This window comes from Heterocephalus glaber, unplaced genomic scaffold (genome assembly GCF_053883595.1).
Source record: "Heterocephalus glaber isolate CG9 unplaced genomic scaffold, H.glaber_assembly_v1.0 deba00001481, whole genome shotgun sequence".
Classification (NCBI taxonomy): Eukaryota; Metazoa; Chordata; class Mammalia; order Rodentia; family Bathyergidae; genus Heterocephalus; species Heterocephalus glaber.
In genome coordinates, this window is record NW_028258317.1 from 11,999,794 (window position 1) to 12,020,409 (window position 20,616).

The window sequence follows — 20,616 nt, forward strand, 5'->3', positions numbered from 1 at the left end:
GGGGTGATGACGAAGAATTGGATCAATCAGATTTTCTTTATTTCTTGCAGAGTTTAGTAAAAGAGCGTAGGGTAACAGATCATTGGTATTTGGGGCCAAGAGAGTAAAGCAATGAAAGAAGTACAGACCAAAATAAGGGACAGTTTAATGGGAGGCTGAGGCTAAGCCGGCTTGGTTTCCACTATTGTTAGTAGCAGGCCTCTTCTGGATCCCGAGTAGTTTTTCATTTCTGAAGGAAGCAGTTCCTTTTTATTCTGGAAGTCTGGTTGGGCAGCTTTCCCCCCTCTCCCCCATATTTCCTTAGAATTTGGCCCCATGGTGATAATCTTGGTTTCTTTATTTCCATGTGTATTTTTTCAATACTAATCATTTGAAGTAAACTGAGTGGGTTGTGTTCTTTGTGCCAACAATATCAACCATCAACTTCTAGGGAGGCCCCTTTCCCTGCTGGAGGGAACAAAGCAGCAGAGAAGCTGGGCTCTTCAGGTTGGCCTTTTCTGACCTCCAGTTGAACACAGCTGCCTGTCCCCACTGCAGTCAGTCACACTGTCACATCGTCTTGTATTTTCTTCACAAAGCTTCTTTTCATCAATATGGGCTTTGTATTAATTTCCTTTGGCTACTACAACAAATTACCACAAACCTTCTGAATTCAAATAACATAAATGTATTCTTTTACGGTTCCAGAGATAAGAAAGCTACAATAACTCTTACAGGGCTGAAATCAATGTGTTGGGTGAACTAGTTCCTTTGAGGATTCTATGGAGATTTCATTCCTTCTTTCCCAGCCTCAAGAGGCCATCCATCTTCTTCGGTTTGTGGCCCTACATCATATCACATTTTGCCCCCTGCTTCCATTTCACGTTTTTCTTTGTTTGATCATCCTGTGCCTCTGTGACATGAGAATTTGTGAATACATTCAGGGTTGGTTTCCACATCTCCACATCTCCAAATCCTTAACTGAATCACATCTGCAGGCTCCTTTCCCATAAAAGGCCAGATTCTTATATTCCAGGGACAAGAGATAGACAGATTTGAGGAACATTATTCAGCCACCATACTCTTCTTCATATATTCATTTATTTCTTCATATTTCTTTCTGCCTTCCTCTCTGAAAAATAGAACCTCCATAGACGACTCATCTCACTTGTTCATCACTGTATTCCTAGGGCAAGCATTTGTTGAGCAAACAAATAAATGAACTAATGGAATGGCCAGAATTTCTAATGTTTCATAGCTCTTTTGGTCTAGAATAATATTTTGTTGTGGATCTTCCAAACCAACATTCTCTAAGCCAAACTATTTTGTGCAGCATAATTTCTGTAAGATGCCTTATAGTAAAAGAAAACAGTTCTGTGGACAAATAAGTCTGGGAAATACGTTAACTATATCTCATTCTTGGAGATGTTCACGTTACCATTGAAGTCTCTGAGAAGTTCCACAACAAAGAAACTTCATTAATTGATTGTGCAATTCAATAATTCTAAAACATGTTTGACCAGAGTTGTTCTTTTCTTTGTTATACTCCTTAACAACATTCCACAAAATTAATGTCCAAAGAACTTATGTTGGGCATGCTGCTCTTATTGTTAAATTATATCATTCTTTTTCTGCTTTTGTTGGATTTTCTCTCTTCTCCTTCTTCTCTTCTCCCTCTTCTGCCTTCTTTCCCCTCCTCTTTCTCCTTCTTTTTAAATGTAACTTCTGAGCTCATTTTGTTCTTAACTTTCCTCACTGTGCAGCTGGCTTTACCATCTCCTTCTCTATCCTTCCCCATGGGTTCTTCCTCATAGGTCCTTATTGGAGAGTTCTCTATACCTCTCTGGACTTTGGCCTGTCCAGAAACACTGTTTGAAAGTGTTGCCACCACCTTCTTGTATTTATCTTAGGTTATGTGACCTCCTTCTAACTTTAGACACTTTTTAAGGCCAAGTGTTTCAAATATACAAGGGAGATTTATTCCATGAACTTCAGACTGCTTCACAGCAGAGAAGCAAAAATGTCAACCTGTGGACAGTGTACTTATGAAAGGAGCTTGTGGCCTAACCCCTGGAGGAACTACCTTTTATGGTTTGAAATATGCTTTAACTTCTGGAAAAGCTGGTCCTAGAGGCCTGGACACCCAACCTGGTCTTCTAGCAATGTGGTAGCTTCAGCTGGACTCCATCACCTGAACGGGCTCAGAGAAACTGTTGCTGGGTTGGGGGTGGAAGCTCCATACTGTCAGAAATTGTGTTCATTGAGATGTTCATTCTCCTCAAATAAAACACAGCTTTCATTCAACCTTTCAATCCCTGGCATATCTCCAAGATCCAACAAGTAAAATTTAGGTCCCATAGAAGGTATATTTTGGTATAATTGTATTTCTGCATTATTTTACATTTTATAGTGACTTCACTATCTTCTCTAGTTCTCTGAATAACCCTCTGAGGTTTTACTATACCCATTTTACAGACTAGGGAACAAAAGCTCAAGTTAATCTGGTTGGTGTATAAGTGATTCAACTTCAGACCTTTGGGTTCTTCTATAGCTACCTTTATTCTAAAAATGTTAAACAAGAAAATATCTGTAAAGTACTTTCATGTTTGAAGTATACTTTTATATACCTGATCTTATTTAATCCTTGCAAGTACTATGTAGTATAGAGCAAGACAAGTATTTTAATCCTTATTTCATAAACAACAAAAACTAAAAAGCTAAGGCCAACTCATAAAAGCTAGTCAATGGCAGCAAGTGGATTTAAAAACACAACTTCCAAATTCACACGTCAAATATTTTTAGGTAGCCAGACTCTGTATCCCAGGCATCTGTGGAGGCCTCACCATGGGAAAAAGATATAAAATATATGGAAAATAGAATTCTAGGATTTAAAAATCTAGCCAACAAGCTGGGGGTTAAGGACTGGCTAAGGTATTTAAGACAATTAAGTCAAAAGTTGGCAAAATTTATTTTGTGCCTGTAGGCAAGTAGATTTGGGAACTGAACAGTGATGGGGTATGGAAACCCCTCTCTCTGTATTCCAAGGTTAGAGTTAATAAAGGAAGATTTTACCCCTTATCTCTGTTCCCTATTCACCGCCTCTCCTCATTGTCAGGAAGTTCTTTTTTATTTGTAAATGAATTCCCTCTTGCTGCAATTTGAGTCCTTCTCCTCTTGTCCTGCCCCAGAAAAGAGGAAGCCAGTTTGTCACAAAACCTTTCCTTTCTATTTCACACTGGCTAGAATATAGTGACTAGTTGTCTGGTTTCAGATTCCCTGTTGCCTATATCTTTGCCCTGAATAATTTAGAGGAAACCCTTTGCTTTTAGATTTTGAGAATTGCAGTAGTTAATATGAAAACCGTCTTCTGGAAAAAGAATATTAATTACTACCAGATTCAGGTTGGAAGAATTCCAGTTAGTGACAGGGTATAGGTCTGAGATGATGCAGAAATACACAGTGAGACTGGATGTCCTTTGCATCCCAAAGCTGGACTCTGACAAGGTCTCCAGTAAGGCCAAGTGGCTGTCTCTGGCAGTAGCGAATAGGAAGCGAGGCCTAGATGAGAGTGCCTGTGTCTCAGGCCCTGCAGGGGCTCACCCCCTTGATGAGGACCAAGTTCCTGAAGAGAAGTCACCAGGCAACTCCTGATTTGGAATTTTCTGCCCTCCCCACATGGAATAATTTATGGCAAGCTCCAAAATAAGCTCCTTAAAATATCCAAACAATGTTGTTGTTGTTGGGGTTTTTTTCTCTTCCCCCTAAGTGTTTTACATCCAGGACTCCATCAGGCAAATTTCGGATAAAAGGTGATTAGTGTTTTGGCAGGATATTCACGAGGCTTTCTCTTGTCTTCCTGCCAAAGAGCTTGCCAGGCCCAGATTTGATTAAAATGGCAGTGGGCTCTGCTACTTGAATGTAATTAGAACCATTCATTAAAGCTTTTGCTGACAGTTTGGCAACCTGTGCATTTTTCAGCTTATGGCCAGCAGCCCATGGAAACGGCCGGAAGGAGCAAGGGCCCCACCCACGGCCCAGGCCCACCTCAAGGAAGGAGGAAGGGACAAGCTCTTTGGCCAGGAGGTTTCTGCATGACCAGACGGGCATTTGCAGCCTCCCTCTAGGAAGGCTCTGTAATTGGATTAAGGGGGATGGGAGTGCTGCCTTCTTACATGGAATCAAAAGTGGGAGTTTGCCTGGTGCCTTTCACAGGGAATTCAGTATGCTTTAGCTCTAGTGATAGGCATTCTCGAAAAACCCCCTCACATCAGCACAGAGTAACACAGGACAGTGGGCCACTCTATAGCAAGGTCATGGCCTGTTCTTTCTACCTCTGGTGCCTAATTCTAGCTCTGACACTCAATAGATACTCAGTCAATGCTGATGAATCAGAAACAGCCAGGTGAGAAGCAGAAAGAGAAAATCTTTTATCTTTTGAAATCAGAGGTGTGATCTCCCTGCCTCCCACCCCTGCACTATGTTCCTTCCCACCCATTCTCCATGGTCATTTTTCTAAAATGCCAGCATGGCCATTTTTTTTTTTTTTTTCTGAAACAGTCCAGTGGTTCCCATGATCTTTGCGATGAGGTCCATGATCCTCAGCCCAGTCTTTTCTACCTTCAGCTTGAGCTCTCTCACCCCTGTGTCTACCTCCCACGCTGCCTTTGTTAAGGCCTCCTTAAATTCTATCTAGGCAGTTCCTGATGTCTCCTCTGAGACTCTTGGTTTTGAATAAGGTGTTTCTTCTACTTTAACACTCTCATGCCAACCTATCTTCACTTGGTTCACTTCAGCATATTGTGAGTTCCTTCTTAAAATGTCATTTCGGTATTACATCTTCCATATATTACTTAAAAGTATTCCAGAATGATTTTTCCAGCCCCTATCATGGTGGCTGGCATACTCTGTTAACACAGAGTAAGTCCATGTGTCTCAGCCCCACTGAATTGGCACCTCCCTGAAGGCAGGACTGTGTCTTGTTCTCCTCTAAATTCAGAGCCTAGCACAGGATTTGTGTAGGGTAAATGTACATTTTTAAATGAGTGGACAAATGTAGTTAAATATAGTGAATATGTTTGAGCACCCGGTGATTTAATTTCTAGGTCTTGTCATTGTGCAAAATGACTCTGGTGTTTGGTACACAGATGGTGAGTTGGTTCAACCCTTAGCAGGTGGTGGATGGTGCCTTTAAGACAGTGCACAGAATAATCAGGAAGTCATGTGCTTGGCTCCAGTGAGGGGCCTTATGCCAGGGTATCACAACCAAGTGGGATGACTTGGCCTGTCTTGCAAATCCTCTAACACCCATTCTCTGCCTCATTATTGCTTTAACATTGACTCTGGTCTGTGCTTGACTTGGCTCTTTGCATTGTCCATATTGACTCCAGAAAATTGTTTTGGCTTGACGTTGCCACTCTGACGTGGCCTGTGTGCATGTTTTGTCCACTGTTATTCAGTAATGGAAATTCCAAATTTCAGTCACATTATACCTATGCATTGCAATTCTATTTCATGAGTTGCATAATGAACTAACAGAGTATTTGGGTATCAGCACTGAGAAAGTCAATGTTACAACCATGTTTTGGACACTATGTCTGTATGCAGCAAGCAGAAAGGTAAACAGGATACCTTCAAGGTTTGGCACCTAAAAGGAAGATTCACAATGGCATTGAAGTGAAGTAGAAGGAGTTTGAAGTCACCTGCCTTTGGCAATAGTTTCAATTACCTATTGTTCTGCATTTTGCTAATATACTTCATGTCTTTTTTTAGCACATATTAATTATACAGAATGATGGATTTCGTTGTGACATTTTCATACATGCATATAATGTACAACCTATGGATGAGGATTTCTCAGATAACCAGCCTTCCTTTCACCTTTACCTTTTTTTCTTTGATATTTAATTCATTTGTTTTTAATTTAAGGTGGGCAGTGGGGAGGACATATCTTGGGTCAAATCATGTCTTTGACTTCAAGAAGTAGAAGTCGCTGGGTCATCAGGAATGGTTCTGATTCTCATCAACAACTAATCTTTGTTACGGAGTGCCCAGTTGAGGTTACTGAATGAAATTTCCAAGGATGGACATATCTAGCCTAGGCAAAGGTCTTTTCTGGCTTACTCTGGTTTCTCCAGATAATATCTCTGCTGATTGTCAGAGAAATAGGATGTTTTGGTGATCAGAAGTGGGGAATAATATTTTTAACATTTTGCAGTGTAAAAAAAAGGGATTCTAGTTAGCATACTCTGATCACATATAGCATCTGGACAGGGCTTGAGATCTCCCTTTGCCTGCAAATGTTAGCAAACATCATGGGCCAATGAGCTTTGTCCCTCCCTGCATTTAGAAATTTCCAGGGAGTTGTGAAGACCCGGCAGGTACTGTAGCAGATTTCAACAGTATTACTTATGACACACAATGCAGTCAGTTGAGAAAGGATAAGATGAAATGAGTTTAGTGCTTAAGAATTCAAATCTTGGAAGGGGGAGAAAAAAAGAGTTCAAATCTTGGATCCACTTCTTGTTTGATGTGTGACCCTAGGGTTTCTTACAGTCTATATGGCTCTGATCTCTGTCTGAAAAATGAAGGTTTTGATAGTACCTACCTCATATAGATAGGCTTGTATATTGGACCCTTGACTTACCAACTCAAGTCATTTGTGAGAGCTGGTTGTAACTCAAGTTGGTCAGTTGAAGGCTCAGTCTCCTCCACACAGCCTTTAAAGTCTTGCTCCTGTGTACAAGCAGATCTCAGTGTTATTAGAGAGACACTGGCCCAGGATTTCTCAATTAACCCCACACAGGCAATGATGTTGTTATGTTTCTTCCAGAGCTCTTTAAGGATTAAATGTATATCTGACACCATCTGAAAGCACAAGTGGCTAGCCTTCAGGTTGTAACTCAACACTTTGGTCATAAGTTAAAATGAAAATTCCGGTCATAATCCAAGTTGTTCATATGTCAGGCCCATCATAACTCAAGGGTCTACTGTACTTAACCTTTGCAATGATAAGGGCAAATGTCCAAATAGAGTCCCTTTATCCATGACATCCACTCCTTTTACTATGCCCAAACTCCTGTTCCCAAAAGAGCCTACCACATAGATTTGAGTGTACACACACACACACACACACACACACACACACACACACACACTTGTACCTTCTGTAAACAGGTACTTAAGGTTTGATCTACAGGGAGCCATGTCTTGGGTTCCTGGTGGGCACTTCCTCTTGCCTTTGTAGACTCCTTACCTCATAAGAAGCAACACAGAACAGGGCCAGAGTGAGGTCTATGAGAGTGTGAGGCCAGGGCAGAGACTCTAATTTCCCAAACCTAAAGATAGTACTGTTTACAGGGTTAATATGAATATTGAGATTCTAGAGCATAGGATAGGGCCTGATCCAGAGTAAGCATTTACTCCAAATGAGCTGTTTACAGTATTACTATTTATCTCTTGAGAAGGGGGGAGATAGAGACTGGTGGGTGTGGAGGAATGGAACTCATGACTGTTATAAGGAGCTTTATGTCCAAGAGAAACAGATAGAAGAGGAATTGGAGAAAGGCAGAGTATAAAGATGATTTTCATCTCACCCATGGCCACTAGTCTGAGTGCAAAGCCCACTTGAGAGTCCCAGGATCAACAGTAAAAGAGAACAAAGAGGTATTGTCATGAGAATGTCAGTCAATACTTCCATTTGGACTGTGAACAATATAACTTGGGCACAGAGAAACTTAAGGTGGTAACTAGGCATTTTCCTAACCTAAATCTTGGTGACAAGTCCTGGTTCTGTGACCAACAAGTTCCAAGATTTTGAGTGGGTCATTTCACTTCTTGGAGCCTCTTCCTCCTCATCTACAAATTGGAGATGAAGATGCCTACAGCACCCACCTATCCAGGAGGTTGGCAGGACCAGCAGAAATCATGTACTGTGGTGGTATCCTCTGTACATGCTGTATGGCTTTTTGCTGATGCTGTGTGCACCATTCTTGAAGGCTCTGGTAGTGATGCTCTTACTTTCTGGAGGAAGCAACAAGGAGAACCTCTGTGACCTGAATCACCTGGTGGAGGAGATTTGGGGTTGTAGGTCTACTGTGTCCAGGATGGGAATGCACCATCCTGGACCATCTAGAAGAGGGAGAGTCAGAGAAAAACTTTCAAACCGGAAACTTCCTCCCCTAGTGGCAGAGCAGGCCTCATCACATTCAGACCAAGATTTGGCTCCGAAAGACTTTTCTAGCCCTTCGCAATCCAACCGTCCGGGAAGACTTTCTTAATCCACGAAAATCCTGCACATGACTTTTCGTGCCCCAGTGTTACCCTGCTGTCAGCAGCTAGTTTGGTGGCCCTGCCTTGAAAGCATAACCCCATCTAATTTCAGGTGGAAGACGAGAGAGTAGGCAGAACAATGTCACATGCACTCCTCCCGAAACTTCAGCAATCACAGCAGTTGTATTTTTCTTCCGAAAACAAATTATCAATACAAACGATCTAGACACACACACATATTATTTATATATATTTCCACATATATTGAATAAATTACATATATAATAGTATATATGTACATAAGTTGAAAAATGTACATGGGAGGATTTAAATGGAGGAGGACACTTATATAATCCATCAAAGACAGAATGAAAAATTTTAACTTTATATTTATGATACTTTATCTTTGCTTAGCAATTTATGAGGTTCTAAGATGATAAAGTATGCAAACTATAAAGTGTGATCAAAATATATAGTGAACGTTTAAAGTCTTAAAAATTTGTTACTATATAAGACGAATTGCCATTAATTTCCCTCAAAATACTCCCCCTCACTTCACTCTTATCCCATCATTCTTGCCACTTTCTGAAGCAGTTCTGGGAGTCCTCTTTTGTGAGTGTCTTTATGAGGTGTGATTAAAAAATACAGTGAACACTGTTGCTGCATGCCATCGACAAAAAGGCAAGCTTGTGAAAACATTAAAATGTGTCCTGTTCATTCTATTCACTGGATCTGTGTGACTTCCAGCTCTGGCTCTTCTTCAGAGTTCAAATGATCATGAAAGGTAATCGTTTTGAATTGATTCAGGACATAAAGACAGTCATAACAGTGCAACTAAAGACACTCATAAAAGAGGACTGCCGGAGCTGCTTCAGAAAGTGGCAAGAACTATGGGGTAAGGGTGTTTGAAGCAAGGGGGAATAGCTTGAGAGAGATAAATGGCAATATGGCTTTTATTGTAACATTTTAACTCAAATTTTGCCATATTTTTTAAAATATAAAAGAATAAACCTTGTGTGTGTATATACATATGTATATATGGATATTTAGTTCATTGTTTATATGTGTAATAGCATTAAATAATTACATTATTATGGAAATAACATAATATTCAACTATGAGCATTACACCACTACGGTAAATCATATTTCCTTACACTGAAATTCATGGAGTCATTAGAAATAATGTCACAGAAGAATATTTACTGGCATGAGAAGTCATTCACAATACATTGCAGAGTGCAAAAGGGTTATGAAACAATAAATACATTACAATATCATTTTCATTTACTATATATACACACATAGAGAAGCAAAGTCTGGAATGGCTACAACAAAATGTTTTCTGATTTCTTTTTGGGAGATAGATAAAAAGTATTTCGATTTTCTTTTGTTATATGTATTTTCCAATTTTTCTACAATGGAAAGAAATCACATTTATAATAATTTAAAAAGTTATAAATCAGAACTGTGCTGCCTGGAGTTTAGCACAAACATGGGGCTCCAACTGGGGCTCTGCCATTGCCAAGGAAAGCGGAGAACCAACTGTTTGGTTTCACACATGATGCTGGTGAGACTGCAGCCAAGGGCAGCATTTGTGTGTGAGTGTGACCATTGAGACCAATGCCCGGGAACTTGATCATCACACACGCCCACATCCTTTCCATACTGTTCCCAGTCTGGTTAAGATGCTGCTCACAAGACGCATATTTTTACTTACGAGAGAGAAGTCTGAATCGAATTGGGTCCTCTGCTAGCTACACTGCACATTTGCACCAATATTTATCCCATCTGTTCCGAGAGTCTGCTCCCCATTACTTACCAAAACTGTCAATGGCTCCCCATTATTTACAAATTCTTTGGTCTGGAATGCAAGGGCTGGGAAGGCTTGCCTCCAGCCTATACCTCTTCTTCAAATTTCTTCCACATACCTTCTGCTTTAGCCAACCTGGATTACTAACCATTTTCTAATGACTCAGAATGCTTTTAGCGGCCATGATCAGAAACCCAACAAACTTCTACAAAAAGGAAATATGTTCTATCACATTATCAGGAATTCTAGAAATTAGTTGGATGCTATGAGCTGATATGGTTTGTTCCTCAAGGGTTCCTATGTTGGAAGCTTGATCCCCAATGTGGCAATTAAAGGTGTTAGGACCTTAAGAGGTAGGACCTAATGGGGAGTCACCAGACCAGCCCCTCGCCACTCCCTTGCTTACTATCTTGCAAAGTGATCTCTCTCATACATGTGCTCCCACTATGATGCCATCTGCCAAGATGTGACCCAGCCAAGGGGGCTCTCACCAGAGGCCGCTAAGTGGTTGGTGCTGCCTGATCTTAGACATCCTGCCATGATCAAACTATGAACTAAATAAACCTGTTTTCTTTATAAGAACCTAGCTTCAGGTATTTTGTTATGTTAATGTAAAACTGACTAATAGAGTGGGCCAAGGGGATGATTGGCTAGCAGTCCTGTGATGTCATCGAGGACCCCACCTCTCTGCTTTTCCATTCTGAATGTTGAATTCAACTTCAAACCAGAAGCAGCTTGCTAGAGCAATTTTAAGCACTCTCTCCAAACTTGGCAATGTCTTGAAGAGAAAGGGTCACCATTTTCCTAGTACCTTTCTCTTGGAATAAAAAACATTTTCCAAGAAGCCCTCTTAGAAAATGCCTCCTCACATCTTATTGGCCCACTCAAGACACACACTAGTCCCACAGTGATCACTTACATGGTAAATAGTATTGTTTTATGGCTGAGAGAGAATTCAGATTTCCTTGATGCCTGGTAGCTACCTAAGGGAGAGGCAGATACCTAAAGAAATTTGGGGTTCAGTTTGAAAAAAGGGAAATTTTGGATGGCTATTTCAAACTGACATTGTTTTCTATCTCATGTATTTGCTCACAGTCCTCCCCTTCTCCGGAATGCTCTTCTTTCTAATTATTCTTGTTCAAATTTTAGCTTTTAGTTCATCTTTTATGGTCTGACTCAAGCTACAACTTCCATGAAACTGACTCACTTCTCCCCAGGTAGTTGTAATGTCTGTTCCTTTAGAATTCAAACTTCAGTTATTATATTTTTTCCTAAATTCCTTTAACCATCTGCTGTATACATAGTTATTTGTGAATATGTCTGCTTCCTTTTTTTTTTTTTGGTACTGGGGATCGAACTCGGGTCCTTGTGCTCGTGCAGCAGGCGGCGAAACCACTGAGCTAAATCCCCAGCCCCATGTCTGCTTCTTAAATATGAAGAGGAATTTCAAGATAGATCAAGGCATCTACTATGATGACTAGTATTCAAGGTCAGTGTGGCCAAGGCATATGGTTTATGTGCCTCCATTCTTCTTTCCTTCTGTGTATGACAGAATTGAGCATGGAACTCTTTCTAGTGGAACTTATATTCAGCCCCAGAGTCATTCTTAATATAGTCCCCCAGGAAGCCTTATAAATGATTTAGAACCAATGCTGAAAATGAAACCTATTTGCCATTTTTAGCATTGAATGTGCAAGGTAAAGAACAGAGTCTTGAGTCAAGATAAGAGTCACAGTTGAATAGATACGGAGATGAACATTACACACATACATCAAGGAGTGTATATACAGGAAAAACATTTCCATATACAAATACTTCAGAAGCAGACATAAGGTGATTAGCACTATGGAGAGGTACTCACACAATGACCTGTGTGATTGTAGGGTACCAAGGAAAACTTTAGAGAAGGGATCTCTCCAATTAATTTTCATTTAGTACACACACTTTACTTAGTTCCCTGTTGCTGGATAAGCAGGTTATTTCTAATTGTTCCACATGATTAAAAATACTAGAATCAACATCCAGTTAGTCAAATTTTAATATATTTTAAACTATTTGTATGGAGTAAAAGTAAATTCCTTAGAATGGCTAGGACAAATACATACATATATTCAGAGTTTATATATAGTATATATACATAGTTTATAAATATAGTATATTATACAAAAGTTTATATGTAGTATATATACATAGTTTATAAATACAGTATATTATACATAGTTTATATATAGTATATATATTCAGTTTATATAGTATATATATATACTCAGTTTATATATAGTATATATATTCATAGTTTATATATAGAATATATATACATAGTTTATATATATAGTATATATATATATTTGTAGTTTATTTGGTCAATTATTAAACAAAAATACATGACAAATTATACTTCAGTGAGTAGCTTTGTGCATATATCTTCTTACATTTTGCCAGTGTGTCTTTGTGAGAGATTCCTAGAAGTGGGATAGCTAGGCCAATTGTATATGATGTTTATAGCTATTGTCAAACTCCCTTCTACAGAGATTACATAATTTTAAATCCCACCAGCAATGTCTGACGGTGCCTTCTTCCCTAATCTGACCAGTGGTGAAACCTTTGGAATGATACCTCAGCATCCTATTCCCTGTGTTTCTCTTATTATAAGTCATCTATCTTGAGCATTTTTTCATGTGATTAAGAGTTGTTTGCATTTCCTTTCTCATGCCAATATGTAGATATGTCTCCCCCACTTTTCTATAGGTTCTTGCTCTTTTTATTTTCTACTTTTAAAAGTTCTTTATATACTAGGAATATTAACCTGTTTTCTGTGATGCAAGTTGTTCATATTTTTTTCAGTTTTCTCACTTGTATTTTATTGTCCTTTGGTATTGTTACTGTGAAAAAGATTATTTAAAAAAAATTTTATATAGGCAAAGTCATCAATTATTTTCTTGTGGCTTCTGGATTTTGAGCCATAGTTTAACACTTTTTTTCACTATGCTAGGAAAGAGTTGATTCATGCTTCTGATGCCCATATGATTCTTTATTGATCCCTTCCCTTCCCTTACTTTCTCTTCCCTTCTTCCCTTCCCTTTCCTTCTCTCTCTCCTTCCTCCCTTCCATCCATTTTTTAAACATTTAAATCTCTGATACAATTAGAATTTAACCTAGTGTATGATGTGAGGAATGGATCATATTTTATCTTTTCCATCTGGTTATTCAGTTATCCCCAATCATCTTTTTCCTACAGATTTATTTCATTATACATTAAACTTTCATATAAAATTAGATCTATTTTTGGATTTCCTATTCTGTTCTATTGCTCTCTCTATATGCCAATACTGTACATTTAGTTACAGAACCTTCAAAAGATGTCCTACTACTGTTAGAGCTAATACTCCTCAATTGTGCTTATTTCCCAGGGACTTCCTAATTATTTTGTCTGCTTGCTTTTGAAATGAACTTTATAATCAACTTGTTAAGCTCTAGGGAGAAAATTTTGATGACATTTTTATTAGGATCACTATAAGTTTGTAGTTTAACTTGGGAAGAATTAAAGTCTTTCTGACTTTAAATCTTTCTAGCCAAGAACATCCTGCGAAGATTTTTTTTCATGTTTCTGTAACTTGGATCTGGACTGTCTCCCCAAAGCCCATGTATTAAAGGCTTAATCCCCAGCTTGACACTGTTGAGAGGTAGTGGAAATTTCAAGAGGTGGGGCCTAGTGGGAGCTCTCCTGGTCATTGACATACACTCCTGAGGTAGTTGTTCACCCGCACTTCCCACTGTAACGTGTTGACTCACCATAGCATTAGGGTCAACCTACATGCACTGTCCAAGCATGTGAACCAAAATAAACCTTTCCTCTTTTTAATTTTACTACCTAAGGCATTTTCTTACATTCATGAAAAGCTGATTAACCTAGGTACCTTTGGAGAGTGTTTTTATTTTTCTCATAAAGCTGTAAATATTTCTTTTGGGGGTTATTGTAGATATTTGTTTGTAGAAATAAGCCTTATCTTGCATTCTATCTTCTAAATAATAAGAGTGTTACAACTTTTTAAAATAAAACTTTTTCTTAGATATAATTTTAAACCTATAGAAATGTTCTAAAATAGTGTAAGAAACTTCTATACATGCCCTTCACCCAGATGCACTCTTTTGTTTTTTACATTTTGACCTATTTATTTATATCATTCTCCTGTGTGTGTGTGTGTGTGTATCCCCCCCCCAACCATTTAAAAGAAACTTGGAAATACGATGTTCTTTTACTCCTACGTACTTTAGTGTATATTTCTTAACAAAGATATTTTCTCTTATCCCCACAACATGGTTATCAAATTCAGAAAATTTAGTATCACAATACCACTATATAATCTAAAACTTATTTTGAACTTTAATTAATCCAATGATGTCTTAATCTTTTTGTATAAAAGACAGATAGATCCCCATACAGAATCTATCCTGGGCTCGCATAGTACATTCAGTTGTTATGTCTTTCAATTTCTTCATTCTGGAACAGTGCCTTATTCTTTCTTGACTTTGACATTTTTGAAAAGTACAGGCCAGCTATTTTGTAAAATGTGCCTCAGTTTGGATTAATATGCAGTTTACTCATGATTAGATTAAAAAAAACTGTCGATCTTTTAAAATAAATGCAGTTCTTTGGTCAACATTTGCTTTCTAAAAATGGCGTCCAAAACCATCACAACGCTAATTAAGTGTTCCTTGGTTGCTTCCCAATAGGTTGTAATCCCTCATTTCCCTCTAGCACTCTGGGAGAAGACTGTGGGAGGCAAGAATCTGTTACGTTTACAATGTACCACTCTTCTGCATCTTCTTTTTGCTTGTGGCAGCTGCCGAGCTCCCTTGAGTTTTTCAAGTGAAGAATGTTACCCTCTGCATTTAGAGGTGGTTTTACCTCTTTCCATGCAATTCTCATGCCTCTGTTCATTGTCAGGGACATAGGGGTATTTGGACAGTGGTTTCTAGATGATGCTGAAGTCTTTTGTAGCTGATTCTGACTGCCAGGGAAGGAAGGATATGTATGGGCAGGCAGCAATGGTGGCAGGTGGGGTGATAAACACCATGCTGACCCAATCCCCCAAGTAAAACAGGATTCAGTGGAAGAAGAATAGAATTATTTGCTACAAAGTTCAGAGATGCGCTCATTGACCATAGGAAAAAAAATGGATGAGAACATACTGATGTGCCACAATTTGTGCTAGGTGATGGCTATAGAGAAGATTGGGGGAAAATTCTTTTGTACTCCATTTCCTATCAGGGAAAATGGTATAGTAAATTTTCAAGTATGAAAGAATAGAGCTAAAAACAGACACATGAACAACAAATTTAAAGCTTCTAAAGTTTAGGAGAAAGCAAAAGAGGTTATGGATGATTGAAGAAATCATAGAATAAAGACTGGATTTGACTATATAAAAGTTAAAACACTTTTTACACAGCCAAAATTAAAAGACAAACAAACTAATATATAGGGTAGAAAAAACAGAAAAAGAGTTTATCACTACTTGGGAAACACACATGAATTGGAACAAATAACACTAAGAATGACCTCAGTTCTTAAATGAAGAAGTAACTGCAAATTGGAACCGTAATGAATTATGGTCTTTTGCTTATTAATGCTAATTGTGTGTACATGCATGTGTAGAAAAAAATAGTACTTTAAAGACAGAGACTGAAATTCTTTAAGTGGGAAAGACATTTGCGTGCGGAAAAACGTAACATTCTATGGGAGAGGAAGGCCCCAGGGCATGGCCTGAAGGGGCCTGGGGGACAGAAAGAGAGGGATGAATAGTCAGGCATAGCAAAGTGGAGAGGAGTATGAGTCAGGGCGAAGTGGGCAGTCCTGATGTCACTGGGCAAGAAGAGCTGAGGGAAAGAGGCACAGAGAGAGAGAGAAGAGGAGCCATCTGGTTGTTATGGGAATGGCGTATGAAACTCAGGGACAGAGATGTAATATCTACTTTTAAATTTTAAGTTATCCATTGTGCTAGGCAGCATTCTCCATAACAACTACTCCGCATAACTACTTCATTAGAAAGATTCAGTTGCCTTGAGAAATCAAGAGAAACTTGTTTCCCATTTTAGTTGAGTCCAAAGAAGGAAACAACCCCAAGAAATAAGAAGCAACTGGAATTTGGTGACCAAAGCAGCTGCCCCAAGAAAAAAGGTGACAGATAAAATAATTTTTAAGTAATAATAAAAACTACATGGCTATACTGAAAACCAAGATGAAATATTCTAAAGAGCAGGAATGCGAGGGAAGGCGGTGTAGCCAGGAATGGTTGAAGCCATTTGACTCACGGAGGCTGCTTCAGAGGCAGAGATCTACAAGCATACAGAGAGATTGAACTGACCTCAGATTCCATGCGGATATGGCCTGTTTGACCACATCACCAATAGTCCAAACTAGTCACCCTCTAATTGAGGTCCCTAAACCAATGATGTTACATCTGAACCTCCCAGGCATTTGCTATAAATGCAAATTCTTGGATCCTATTCCAGACCTATTGAATCAGAACCTCTGGGGATGGGGCCCACAATTATTTTTTATCAAAGGGATTTCATTGCATGCTAGAATTTTGGGAGCTTCTGGTTCAAATTATAGCTCAAGGAGGAGAATTTAATTGTTACTATTTATTCATTCGTTCATTTATGCAGTAAATAGTTATCAAGGGCCTATCATGGGTCTATTACTGTTCTAGGCTGTAGGGTTTCAGAAGAGAACAAGACTGAAACAGTCCTTATTCTAGGACTACCCTATAAAGCTTTCAGTATTTTCTTTCAGTAGTTGTCTTGTGCCCCGAATTATGTTAATTATTAATATCTGTCTACTTAGGTAAGGCCCAAACTCTGAGTACTATCTTTTTCTTCTCACATGCCCCTTGGGAAATTATGCTGACTCTACCTTCAAATACACACAGAATTTTGTTTCTTCTTATCTGTTATTCTTGAGGGACAAGGTGATGGAGGATTGAGTCTGAGGGGGAAGAAGGGCAGGGAGTGGTAGACACCACAGTGATCCTGACTCTCTGCTGAATACATGCATGTTTTCATACTGCACTCAGAGTAAAGTCCAAGTCCTTTTGGTAACAGACAAGGGTTTCCAAGGCTACATGTGAATGTCATCCACCCCCACCCCCCTGTCTATTCAGCACCTACACCAGTCTCCTATCTGTCTTGCTTCTTTAACGCAACAAAGGAAGGTTCCTGTCTTGTGGGTTTTGTGCAGCTGCAGCTAAGTGTCTTTCGAACATCTCTCAAATATTAACATGGCTAGTTCATTAATGTCCTCCAGGTCTTCACTCAGAAGTGACTCCACAAAGTCAAAACCATCTTACTTAAAGATGCAACCCCAAGCTCACTGCCTGTAGTCCTCATTCCCTTTTCCCTGCTCACTGCCCCAGGCCTTGAAGGTGTGCCACAAAGCTTACCTTCTTACACATACCTGTGAACCCCTAGAATGGTAGTGCCCTCACAGAGTTTCATCTCTTTTGTTCTCTGCTGTAATCTCAGTGCTGAGAACATTGTTTGGTGTATAATAGGTGCTTAATAAACATTTGTTGAATGGATAAGTAAAATGTTTAGTGTTTCTTTATTATAAATCAGCTTATATGCTATTCTTATATGTTATATATAGTATAGTCTTATATGCTATATATATAGTCATATACTCATATGCTATATTGCCATATAGTCTTATATGCTATTTATCTCAAGTTCTCAGATATTGTTTATTGTATATCTACCTGACATTCTATCACTGTGGGTTTTGGATTGATTTCCTTCAATTTTTAGAAGGTGATATTTTTCTCTTTTTCTTTTGTCTAGGTATTCTCTTTCATGAGTAGTTCTAGTAATAGAATACTAGAATCTAGTAATAGAACATCTCTAATCTGTGAAAAACCATAATATCCTACCTGTGAAGGGGCATGCTTTTCTGTTTTCTCTGTTGAGACTAATATTAACTTGTTTATATTTGCATTTGTATATGTGTGTGTGTGTATCTGAATCTTCAGAAATTCACAAAGGTCTTTACCAAGTACATTTTGTGTGTGTGTGTGTGTGTGTGTATGCGCTCCTGAGAAGCACTGTGAGCTCTCAAAATATCCAAGCTACTCTGATTACAGGTCCTTCCGTCTCACTGGAAATGGCAGTTATTTCCCACCTCTGGGACAGATTTCCCTCATTTGTAAAATGTAAAACTCTGATGAGCTGAGAGAGAAAAAGTTTTTTCTTACTGCTTCAGTATAGCCACAAACCCTGTTTTTGCTGCTTTGTATATTGATATGATAGATTATGCTAATAATTTTCCTCATATTGAATCATTTTGCAGCACTGATGGAATTACTCCTGACCACAGTCTCTGGCACATAAACAGTGTTCCATGGATGTATACTGAAGATGAAGAAAGAAAGAAATGACAAGGGGAAGATTATGAGATTTTGAATAAAAAGGAGCAGGACTGAAATCTAATTTCTCCCAGTGATAAAGTGATGAGACTTAGAGTCTCAGTGTCATCTTCTGAAAAGGGAGAATACTTACCTAAAATATTTATTATGACAATTAAATGAGATTGTAAATGTGAAATGTAAAATGCAAACTGTAAGATGCCATGCAAATATTACCACTATGATTATTACTATTGTAACAAAAAGGTAGAAGCTTATAAATTCAGTCTACTCTACCAGTATTACTAATTGAAAAGAGACAATCAGGTAATTTCTGCTATTTTTAGCCTATCAGGTGGGTATTTAGGCAAGGAATTGATGAAATCCCATTGACTGCACATAGACATGATTCCCTGCCTTTCTTTCATACAAGTTGGCAGATACATTTTCATCAAAAGTGGTAGTGGTGATTCTTAGGGAAAAGAGTGATTCTTAGGCTCTTAAAATATTAAGCAGCTGTAGAAACATGTTTGAAGCAAGGGTGAGAGAACCTGCTTCTCTAATCTCAACTCTACCACCAGCTGTGAGAATGTAAGCAAGTCTCTTAACACATTGACCTCAGTTTCTTCACCTCTAGAAAAACAGATTTAGAAAACATCTCTGGGGTCTTCCCAGATCTGAGAGTCTAATTCTGGTAACTATATGAAATCTCAACACTAGGAAAACTGTTAAAACCACCCCAATGAAAGTTAGTAAAATATAAATTGCAAAATGGTAGTATCGCTCAAAGATATATTAAGGCTGAAAAGGCTACGTTTAAAAAGTAATTAGTTGGAAAAAGGCACCATGTGTCAAAACTAAGACTCACTATATCCAGAGAGTTATTAAAACAATGAAAAATCACCCTCAGCATAAAATAGTTTACCTTCAATATCATAAGGGGCTGAACAGAGAAAAATAAAGCTAATTAAATTCTTATTAAATTCTTGTTTTCAAAACAAACTCAACATCACAGTGAGCAACATGTTGAATACTACACAGATATTAGATTCAATCAAGTATAGCCACTTACTATGGGTAGTTGGGTAGTGGAGATTACTGGAGCTGTCCTTGCCCTTGGAATCCTGCATGACATCATGACATCTCAAATGACACGGGGCCCTGGAAGCCATAGGCATCTGGGAAGCCAGGCATTGCCTGACTAAAAGTCCTGGGGCTGAGCACCTCGGACAGAAACTGCCCGGTTTAGCAAAAGCCTAAATACAAACTCCTGCTGGTCAGAGGGAAAGGGTATCAGACTCACCTGGCCCCAACACAACATCTCTTCTCCCTCCTGGATGATCAGAACTGGACATGCTGGCAGCTCCGCGGATCTGTCAGGTTTGAAACTCACAGCTGCTTATTTCCTGGCAGTTGATAAAAGCCTGGAGCAAATAAGGCTGAGAAGAGCTCAGGCAATGTGTGAGAACACTTGATCTAAGCCCTCTGACAGCCTGGAGAAATGGTGAGAATGCTCACACAGCTTGTTAGCATGAAGGCACAGCCCTGCCATTTTACATCTAGGTTTATAAAGTGGTTACCTATGAGTAGGAAGTAGGAAAACAAAGTGAGGCAAGCTGACTGTCAGCCTCCTTTTTGTTGCTATAACTGAATAACACAGGCTAGGTAATTTATAAAGAATAAAGGGCTATTCAGCTATGGATCTGGAAGCCCAAGGTCAAGAGGCCACATCTGGTGAGGGCCTTCTTGCTGGTGGGCACCCTGCAGAGTCCTGAGGTAGCAAAGCACATCATTTTTTTTTTTTTTTTTTTTTTTTTGAGAAAGGGTCTTGCTATGTAGTCCAGGCTGGCCTTGAACTCACTATGTAGCTCAGATTGGCCTGGAACTCATGGTGATCTCCATGCCTCAGCCTCCCAAAGGCTAGGATTATAGGCATGTTCCACCATGGCTGGCAGGGCATCACATTTTAAGACAGAGTAAGCTTGCTAGCCAAATCTGTCTTCCTCATCTTATGTACCCACTAATGCAATTATGGGGCTCCCACCCTCATGACTTCATCAAATCCTAATTACCACTCCATGCACCACCTCCAAATATAATTAACATACGGCTTTGGAGATTTAATTTCTAACACATGAATTCTGGAGGACACGTCCAT

General features: G+C 39.0%; 1 protein-coding gene across 3 annotated transcripts in view; it reads left to right on the plus strand.

Annotated features, from left to right (window-relative positions):
- Positions 1-20,266, plus strand: part of LOC147825817 (uncharacterized) — a 227,622-nt gene extending 207,356 nt beyond the window's left edge. For all 3 annotated transcript variants that reach the window (XR_015439993.1, XR_015439995.1, XR_015439996.1), the window contains one exon: positions 18,404-20,266. The gene's annotated coding sequence lies outside the window, so the exon portion shown is untranslated. The remainder of the gene's footprint in view (positions 1-18,403) is intronic.
- Positions 20,267-20,616: the final 350 nt, after the last annotated feature.